The following is a 10,149-nucleotide window of genomic DNA, read 5'->3' as shown; positions in this document are numbered from 1 at the left end:
TTGCTAAAATGTAATTTAATTTTTGAACAGATAACTTCCCTAGAAAGGACCATAAGCTTCATAAGCACCTATATTCTATAAAACAACAGTCTGCAACCTGCCATTTGTAGATGATTTTGCAGCCTGACCAGCCCAAATTGAAACGGACCCATCATCAATGGCAGATGAAATGTTGGGTTGCCACTAATGGCAGTGCTACCAAGGCCTGGGTGATGAAAGGATGTGAGTTATTATGTCGACGACAGCTTTCATTATAGCTTCTTGTGGCTTCTCTTGCAAGATATAATAAGCAGAAAAAAATTTTGAAGCAACAAAAATGCCTGAATGTGTATGAAAACCCAAGATTTTTTCCCAGCAAAAGGGGCCATTTGGATCAAATTGAAAATCATTTGACTTTATCTTCACTTTCATGGGCAAAACAAAGCTCCATCTGAGAACCATTCAATTCAGTCTTTGAAAGTCACATTCACTTTTAAATTATATGAAAAAATGAAGGAAATGAAGGTGGGAAACAGAAAGGAAAGCAGGCAGAGAGAAGAGAATTGTACAGCAGAGCCTAGAACATAAAAAAATAATTAGAACATCTTCATGACCTGTCCCTCAAATTCCAAAACATACACTTATTTTTCTTCTCCTGAAATATTTTTCAATGTTTCATATGCATGCAACATCTGGGCAGTGAATAAGGAAGACTGAAGGAGGACTGGTGCATATAGTTATAGTTTCACAAAGAATATTGAATATACGCTGGTCTACCAGGAGGAACAAATCTGTCTTGAAAGAAGTGAGGCAGAATTGTACTTAGAAGATTAATAAGGCTCTCTCTCGTCTATTTTTGTACATGTTTTCAGATGGGACTCATCCCTGGAGAAGGAGATCACGCTTGGTATATCAGAAGGTATGTGAAAAAGAGGAGGGAGAGCCAATCCCTTTAGACTGATTGACACTGTGGTTGCATTACTGGGTTTAAACACGGCAATGATTGTAAGCACGAGGCAGGACTGGGAAGCGTTTTGTTCCCTTGTACAAGGGTCACCACGAGTTGGAATCTAACAGCCACAAAAATTTGTGGAGTGACGGAAATGTGTTAGATTTTGATTATGGTGGTACTTAAACGACTGTATGTATTCATTAAATTCATCAAACCGTACACTTTAAATCAGTGAATTGTATTATACAAGCAGTCCCTGGTTTAAAATGGCTTACAAATGTCTGATGTATGTACAACCCACATTTATGAACCAATCCCTATACAGCCTGTGATATTAAAAATTTTAAGTACATACAATGGTTCATAAGAGCATACAGGTACTACTTTGCAACACAGCAAAATATTAATATTATCCTTATTGCATTACTATAGTAAATATATCTAATATATCTGTAGGTGTCTCTTTAATGTTTTCATGCATAGAAATATATATTTTATACTATATATTAAGAAAAACATTTGACTAACTGATATTAGATAAGAACTACCTAACTTCTGAGCTACATAAAATTAGACTTATAGGTAGACTTAGGAATGGAACTTGCTCATAACATAGGGACTATATTTAAAAGAATATATAATAAAACTGGTATTTTAAGACAACTTGAACATTTTATGAAAAATATTCTAGTTCTATACATCAAAGCAATTCAAGAGCGACATGAACAAATGCAAATACATGCATTTCTCTCTGAACTTAATTTTGTCGAAGAAACAAATCAATGGTGCAAAAGTACAAATACATAAAATTTATTAGGCTGAGTCCTCAGAAAAGGAAATCCTATTTATATGTGACTCTTTGTATTGCGGTCGCTATGATTCATCATGACCCTCTGCACAGCAGAGCAAAACACTACCCAATCCTGCGCCACTCTTAAATGTTTGTGTCTGAGCCCTCTGGGTTAATATGCCTCATCGAGGGTCCTCATCTTTTCTCACTGCCCTTATACTTTACCATGCCTGGCGTCCCTTTCCGGGGAACTAGTCTCTCCTGATAACATGGCTAAATTACATGAGACAAAATCTGGTTATCCTCACTTCTAAGGAATATTCTAGCTCTACTTCTTCCAAGACAGAATTGTTTCTTCTTTTGGCAGTCCATAGTATTTTCAAAAATCTTTGCCAGCACCATATTTCAAATGAATCCACTTTCATCAGTCTTTCTAATTCAATAGCCAGCTTCCACATACATAGAAGTGATTGAAAATTGTATGTTCTGGGTCTGAAACACCTTAGTCCTCAGAGTGACATCCTTGTTCTTGAACATGTGTGGCAGTTACATAATCTGTCAACTTGAGGAAGGGGTGGAGTCTAGCCTGTCAATCAGGTCACAGCTTGATGACCTCTTTTGGGTGAGACTGAGATAAATATCTCACTGGAGGCCAGACACTCTCATCCTGCTACACATCCCTATTGACAAGCCACATGGAGACACACAGATGGAGCCAGAGCCCTGGAGCTGGAGGAGCCACATGGAGGCCCACGCCAGCACGGAGATCTTTCCACCGCCACTGGATCTACAAGACTTTCCTCCTACTGGCCCGTGATCTTCCTGAATGTGGCATTATTGTGTGGCTGCATGAGTCTAAAGAAGAATTTATAGCCCAGTATAGGACATATGGGCTAATATTGGACTTACGGACTTGATCTGGACTGGGCTGGGATGTTTCTCAATATGCAATTACTATTTTACACAAAACTTTTTCTTACACACATATGACTGTCCATGAATTTGTTTATCCAGTCTACCCAGACTAAGACAACATGTTAAAGCGATCTTGTGAAGATGCACCCAATGCAATGTGTCATTTGATTTCTTGATTATGTTACCATGAGCATTGATTGTGTATCCAAGCAACATGGAAGCATTGGCAAATTCAACCTTTTATCTGTTTATCATAATGTTGTCTGTTAGTCCAGCTGGGAGACCTTTGGTTTTCTGTACAACTTTGCATTAGCCAATTGGAAAACTGAGGCTAGGAACAGTCTATGAAAATCTAGTTCATAATCCTCTGTCTCCCCATGTTACTAATGTGCTTGAATCAGCAGTGTAATGCTGTCAAACAAACAACCACAAAACCTCAATTATTACTCACACAAGTGAAAGCTGGATCTGGCTGCACGGCTCTGCTCATCTCCCAGGTCTGATGTTAGGCTAGTGGTTAGTTGATACAGGCTGGTCTCCAGTGAGATGGCTCGACAACGTGATGTGATAATAGGCTTCCATGCAATGTGATGCTTGTCTCCTTTGTAGTCAGTTCCCTTAAAACCCAACTTCCTTTACTTAATGTAGTTAGAAAAAAATCCCCTGTACTAAAGCAGTGTGTATGGAGTTCTCAAATTTTGATACATTGCTCCAAGACAAACAGGCCAGATGTGGATGTCACCTACAAGGGCCAGATGAGTCTGAGAGTCTTTTCTTGTTTACCTGACTGTTAGTGATTAAAAATTAGGCCCTACTACCTAGTCAACACAGATATCCCGAGATTGGCCTCAGACCGAGAAAACCTCATGGTTGTTTGCTTGCTCATGGTTAACAATTGTTTACCATGATTACCCTGAAACCTGAGTTCTCACAAAACATGTTGTAAAATATGATTGTCCAAAGCGTAAATTCCAAAGTAAAAGGCATATGTCCCCTATGAATACAGATGTCAAACCGGCTGCTACTAAGACAGCTGGTCCACTGTTGGTCTCCTCACTGGTGGTAACTTCTAATCCAAGTTCTACTTCTTCTTCTAATGGAGCCAGAAGATGGGCCGTGCCACTCCAGGGTAGATACCTTCATTTCAGGTGACAGCCTTCTACATAAAATAGAGCTGTACTGTGGAACTAATGGGCCATTAAAAACAAAGAAACAAAAAGCAAAAGTCATTTTAAGGCTTGGTCACAAAAGTCATTGCGGTGTCTGTGTTGTTTTCTTGGATCACTCCGTCTGCTAGAGGTCAACTACCCTGTCAGGAATACACATAGTCGATTTATGCAAAGACTCACATGGCAGGAACCAAGGCCTCCGCATCCGGCACAAATTTGCCAGATAGATGAATAAGCCATCTTGGAAGTAGATCCTCTCTCTCTTATTTTCTAGCTCTGATCAAGCTTTCAGGGGACTGCAATCTCAGGTAAGAATCGTTTGCTGCTCCCGACTTCCTGACTCGCAGACACTGTGAAAGGTAAAATGTGCTGCTGTACATGGTGAAGTTTTGGAGTCCTTTGTTATGCAGTCATTTAATTAGTGTATTTGACGGTGCACCACGTCTTTCATCTTTCAAGAACCTAGTGTGAGCATATTCTCATGATGCCAACAGCGATGCTGACAAGCACGTAAAACAGCATACCATGTTTCAAACAGCCCTCAAACCCAAAAACAAACTCCCTGCCATTGCAGCTATTGCTGCTCATATAACCCCTACCGGAGGTTAGAGTAGAACTGCCCTTGTGGTTTTGTGAGGCTGAACATCTTTACAGGAGCAAAAAGCTTCATCCTTCTCCTGTGGAGCCACCGGTGAGTTTGAACTGCCAACGGTGATTAGCCTGGTAAATTATAACCTATTAAATCAGAAGTGTTCCATTCTCCAATCTGTGGTAACCACTAGTAAATGCTGGTCTTTTATAGACATTTACTTGTCTTTTTATATAAATGAGCTCATTCAACATCTACATTTGTCCTTTCGGAATAGACTCATTTCACTCAGCATAATGTCTTCAAGCGTCAGCCATACTACAGCACGCATCAAGGGTTCACCTCTCCTAGTGGCTGAGTGACATTCCATATGCACACAAGGGGGTACCCCCAAAACCAGAATTGTGCTGGGCAGAACAGAGCTTTCATAGCATGCATTTTTCCTGCTAGGTGAGCAATGAACAAGTCGCTCGGAGTTAGTGTACCCAGTGACATTGCCTGGGAAGGTTCTCTCTGGTCACAATGAAATTTTGTAAAAGCAGTTTCACTTGAGCCTTTTTTTTTTTTTGGTGATGTGCAATTTAAGAGTACAATATGAGACTGCAAATTTTTGTTTCCTGCTCAGGAAAAAGCCTGCAGAAACTGTTGCAATGTTGAACACAGCTTACAAGGACAGCGCTATGGGGGAAAATTCAAGTGTATGAGTGGTTTTCTCATTTCAAAAAAAAAATGTCAATTGATGACAAACCTCATTCTGGATGTCCTTCAACTTCACAAACAGATGAAAATGTTGAGTCCTAGTGCATTTGGAGTTAGTTCCACCAGGTCAGACTGGTAATCAAGCTTTCTATTTAGAGGTTCTGAAAAGATTGTGTAACGTAGTGCGACCAAAAAGGCCTGACTTGTGGAAGAAAAGGGACAGGTTTTGCCACCATGACAATGCACCTGCTCATGAAGCCTTCCCAGGTTGGGGCCAAAAACAGCATGCCTCTCTTGCCCCACACACCTTACTCACCTGACCTCGTCCATGTGACTCTTTTTGATTGTGCAAATGCAGAATGACTTGAAAGGACAGCAATTTGAGGAGTAGAAGAGGTGAAGATAAAAAGAGGGAGGAGCTCTTGGGGACCCAAAGCCCATCTCTGGGCAACTGGACAGCCCCTTACAGAAGGGTCGCGGGGAGGAGATGAGCCAGTCAGGGTGCAGTGTAGCAATGATGAAACATACAACTTTCCTCTAGTTCCTAAATGCTTCCTCCCCCCACACTACGTATCATGATCCCAATTCTACCTTGCAAGTCTGGCTAGACCAGAGGATGTACACTGGTACAGATAGGAACTGGAAACTGGGAATCCAGGGCAGTTGATCCCTTCAGGACCAGTGTTGAGAGTGACGATACTGGGAGGGTGGAGGAAACATGGGGTAGAAAGGGGGAACAGATCACAAGGATCTCCATAAGAACTCCTTCCCGGGGGATGGACAACAGAAAAGTGGGTGAAGGGAGACGTCAGACAGTGTAAGATACAACACAATAATAATTTATAAATTATCAAGAGTTCATGAGGGAGGGGGGAGCAGCCACTAGGAGAAGCCAAGCCTTGATGCGTGCTGGAGTATGGCTGACGCTTGAAGACATTATGCTCAGTGAAATGAGGAGCTGATAGCAAGGGCTCAAGTAGAAAGCAAATGTTTTGAGAATGATGAGGGCAACAAATGTACAAATAAATGTGCTTGACACAATGGATGGATGGATGGATGGATTGTGATAAGAGTTGTAGAGTCCCCAATAAATTGATTTAAAAAAACAAACATAGAGGAAAAAAAAGAGGGAGGTGCTGTCAGCCATCCAAACAAATGAGTTTGAAAAATGTTTCCAAGAATGGAATCACAGATTTAGACTGTGTTAAGTGTAATAGAGAGTATTTTGAAGGCGATAATATTATTTTGTAAAAAAAAAAATACATAGCTTTGAAAAAAATCCATTTTTTGAAGTACGCCCTTCTATATTAGATGTTGCCTATCCTTTCATCTCTTGATGGCCATTTTTATTGTTTCCACAATTTGGGGTATTGTGAATAGTGCTGTCATGAACAAAGTCTCTGCTTTCAAGGCTTTGGGGTACATAAGTAGAAGTGATATTTCTGGGTCTTATGTGTTGAGTGGCCATTTGAATGGTGTTGAAAAAGCTTTGAATCTCCACATAGAGAAAAATGAGACATGAGCCATAGAATACACAAAAATAAATTCAAAATAGCTTAAGGACCTAACTGTGCAAAGTAAACCCATGAAACTGTTAGGAAAAAATGAAGTGTAATGATAATGGTTTTGTCTTTGAACAATGGATTATCTACACAACAACCAAAGTAGAACTAGCAAAAGACAAAATAAATGAGTGATTTCTCATCAAAATGAAAAACTACTATTCCTCAAAACGCTGAAAAGACAAGTGACTGAATAGGATACCAGCTTCAGAAACCACATATCCAGTAAGAATATTCCAACCCAAATGCATGCAAACTAAGTGGCACAAAGACAATGTAATGATAAAGGAGCAAAGGACATAAAAGGTATCTCCCCTAAGATGATCATTGAAGGTCATCTGTTGTTTCTAGGAGTGGAATCTAGTGAAAGGGAGGGTGCCAAGGTGACATTTTAAAAATGGCAACTTCTGCCTGCTTTTGTTTCTCATGGGTTCATGGATCTCTTTTCCTTTCTTTCTTTCTTTAAAGCAAGGAGTTGATATAAACAAAAAGGCAATTGACTTGGGGGGGGGGGAGGATTATCTAGGCTTCCTTTCTTTGCGAGTGATTTACCCCTTCTTAAAGGCAGATTGCCCTACATGTAACAGCTATGTACAAAAAAGCTATAAAATTTTCCTTGGTTTTACAATGATAAAAAGCATTAAAATTCTTCAATCAAACAAGATACGCAAAGATTTTTTTGTCTTTGGGGGTTGTTTTTGTTGAACAGTGAGAGCAAAGTAACTTACTGGATGGCATATAAAGAGGAGCTGAATGAGCAGGCCGCTCACGGCGACGGGAGTGCTTTCACAGAACCAGTATTTTCTCCCTCCCATCTCCACTTGATGTCGATCCAAACATACCACTGACCATTTAGTCAAATAAATAAATAAATAAACAATGGGAAAAATGCAACATGCATGTGTATTTTATGTATAATAAAGGAATGGGGAGGGGTAACGAGAGAATAGAGAAAACTAGACTTTAGCAGTCAGGCTGTGGTGGAACCAAATTGTGGTTTTCTAATAGAGAATGGATTCTTGGTTGGTAGGGAGACAGTTCTGGAGGAAAGGAGCGGCTCCTCTTTAGAAGACGCTTCCTGTCTGCTGCTGGAACACCCATTGTTTCTTCATGCTCCATTTCCAACTGTGCAGGTGGGCCGTCCATCAAATCAGAATCTGATCTATCTCATTGACAAACCCTGTTGTACACAATAGGCTCTCATTAGTTCACTAAGTGGCGTGGGCCTCTCAATCTTACACTGCACCACAGAACCATCCGGCCCTGCCTCCTTCAAATTGATATGATCGCTGTACTCAGCCTTGACTCTTTCCTTGGGTTTCTGGGCCGCCATGGTGAGCTCTGGAGTCTCTTCAGCTGCTGCATCACAAAAGAGGTCCCAGGTCCTGAGCACACAAGCAGAGCCAGCTCTCATGGATGTCTTGCTCTGAGTGAAGTCAGACACCTGTCATAAGGATAGTCAAGCAGAACTATCTAAGTGTCCACGTGGAGAGGAGTTGACCAGCACCAGCTTTCTAGCCAGGTTGAAATGGATCCTCTAGGCCTAGTTAAGCCTTCAGGTGATTGCTGTCTCGACACTCAGACTCTGAACTAAGTCATTTCTGTTAATCCTAACCAGAAAAATCTGTGAGAGGTAATAATGTTTTATTGTTGTTTCAAGCCACCAAATTATGTTGTTAAATACAGGGAAGAAAAAGTCCCACTGTGATGTAAGCAAGAAATAAATACATTAAAGGATATTTCATAGCTCAGAGATTCTCCAAGAGTATTGGGGGTAGAAGCTATAAAGTCAAGAAAAATGTCAAAAGTACAGGGCACATCTACTTCAGCCAAAACTTGGTTCCTGTTGGAGCTAGATGAAGATATTTCAGCTTTCACTATTGACATCGGCATCCAAAGGCAAAAACGGCTAACCTGGATCCCTAGAAAGCTGAGTGGCTTCACCACTGCCTTTATCCAAAATAGATCCTGTAAATTGCCAGATTCCTTGTGCTCCATTCTTTCAGTCAGAAATCTTGTCTTACACAGGCACATACAATAGATGGTCTAAATGTAAAGGCCACCGCTTATCTGTCTGTTTGTTGTACTGTGATGGGTCACTCATGATGAACAGGTTTAAGCAGAGCTTCCAGACTAGGAACAAACTAGAAGGAATAGGCAGTCCACCTCTGAGGGTTTAGTCATTGAACACAATCTGAAAAGAAATAGAACAGTGTCAGGTACTGTGCTAGAAATAAGGTTTTCAGCAGCTTCTTTTTCTGATGTGGGAAGTCAAGTATTTTGACATTAGTCATTGAATAAGAATGACTACAGAAAAAATCAATATATTTGAATTGTGATTCTGGAAAAGAATATTGAAAGTACCATGGACTGCTAAAAGGACAAACTGATCTGTATTGGAATAAGTAAGGCCAGAGTGTCCCTTTGAGGCAAGGATAGCAAGACTTCATCTTACATACCATATTAGTCTGAGCAGACTACAGAAACAAATCCAGGGAGACTCATGTGTCTAAGAGAGAAATTAATATCAGAGAGTAATTGTATATTAAGAAAAAATCCCAGTGCAGTCCAGATCACATCCAAAAGTCCGATATTAGCCCATATGTCCGACACCAGTCTATAAATTCTTCAGACTCTTGCAACACATGTAATAACACCGAATTCAGGAAGATCACAGGCCAGTGAGTGAAAAGTCTTGTGGATCCAGTGGTGGTGGAAGCATCTTAGCGCTAGCATGGGTCTCCACATGGATCCTCCAGCTCCCAGGCTCAGGCTCCATCAGCTTGACTCCATGTGGCTTGTCAACAGGAATGTGTAGCAGAGAGCATATCTGGCCTCCAGTAAGCTATTTATCTCTTTAGCACCTCCAAATGAGGTCATCAAGATGTGACCTGATTGACAAGCTAGTCTCCACCCCTTAGGAAGTTGACAGGAGATTATGTAACTCCACACATACTTTTCACATATTGTCAGAGGAGACCATTCCCTGGAGAAGGACATCATGTTTGGTAAAGTGGAGGGGCTGTGGGGCGGGGGAAGACCCTTGATGACATGGACTAACAGTGGCTGCCATCAATTGGCTCAAGCATAGGAACAATTGTGAGGTTGGCACAGGACGATGCAGGGTTTCATTCTATTGAGCATAGGGTTGCTATACGAAGGGGTAGCCCACCCCCAGTGGAATTTTGTGCAAATCTGTGTATTTAAAGTTTTTTGTGTTTTTTTTTTTTTAACAAAACGACCTTATCATCTTCAAAGTACTCTGTATTACACTAATACATTTGTTAAATCTGGGATTCCATTCTTGGAAATATTTTTTAAACTCGTGTTTGGATGCTGACAACACTTCTCTCATTTTTTTTTTCCACTTCTTCTACATCATCAAATTGCTGTCCTTTCATGTGCCTCTTCATTCATGGAAACAAAAAGAAGTCACATGGAGTGAACTCAGGTGAGTCAGGTACGTGGGACAAGAGAGGCATGCTGGGTTTTTT

General features: G+C 40.7%; 1 pseudogene; it reads right to left on the bottom strand.

Annotated features, from left to right (window-relative positions):
- Nucleotides 1–7,646: 7,646 nt before the first annotated feature.
- Nucleotides 7,647–8,560, bottom strand: LOC123522319 (annotated as a pseudogene).
- Between the last annotated feature and the right edge of the window lie 1,589 nt (nucleotides 8,561–10,149).

The sequence above is a fragment of the Echinops telfairi genome, unplaced genomic scaffold, assembly GCF_000313985.2.
Source record: "Echinops telfairi isolate 266 unplaced genomic scaffold, ASM31398v2 ScPeMD7_5592;HRSCAF=6446, whole genome shotgun sequence".
NCBI classification, from domain to species: domain Eukaryota; kingdom Metazoa; phylum Chordata; class Mammalia; order Afrosoricida; family Tenrecidae; genus Echinops; species Echinops telfairi.
The sequence above is the reverse complement of the archived record's forward strand: the minus strand, read 5'-3'. Positions and strand labels throughout refer to the sequence as shown.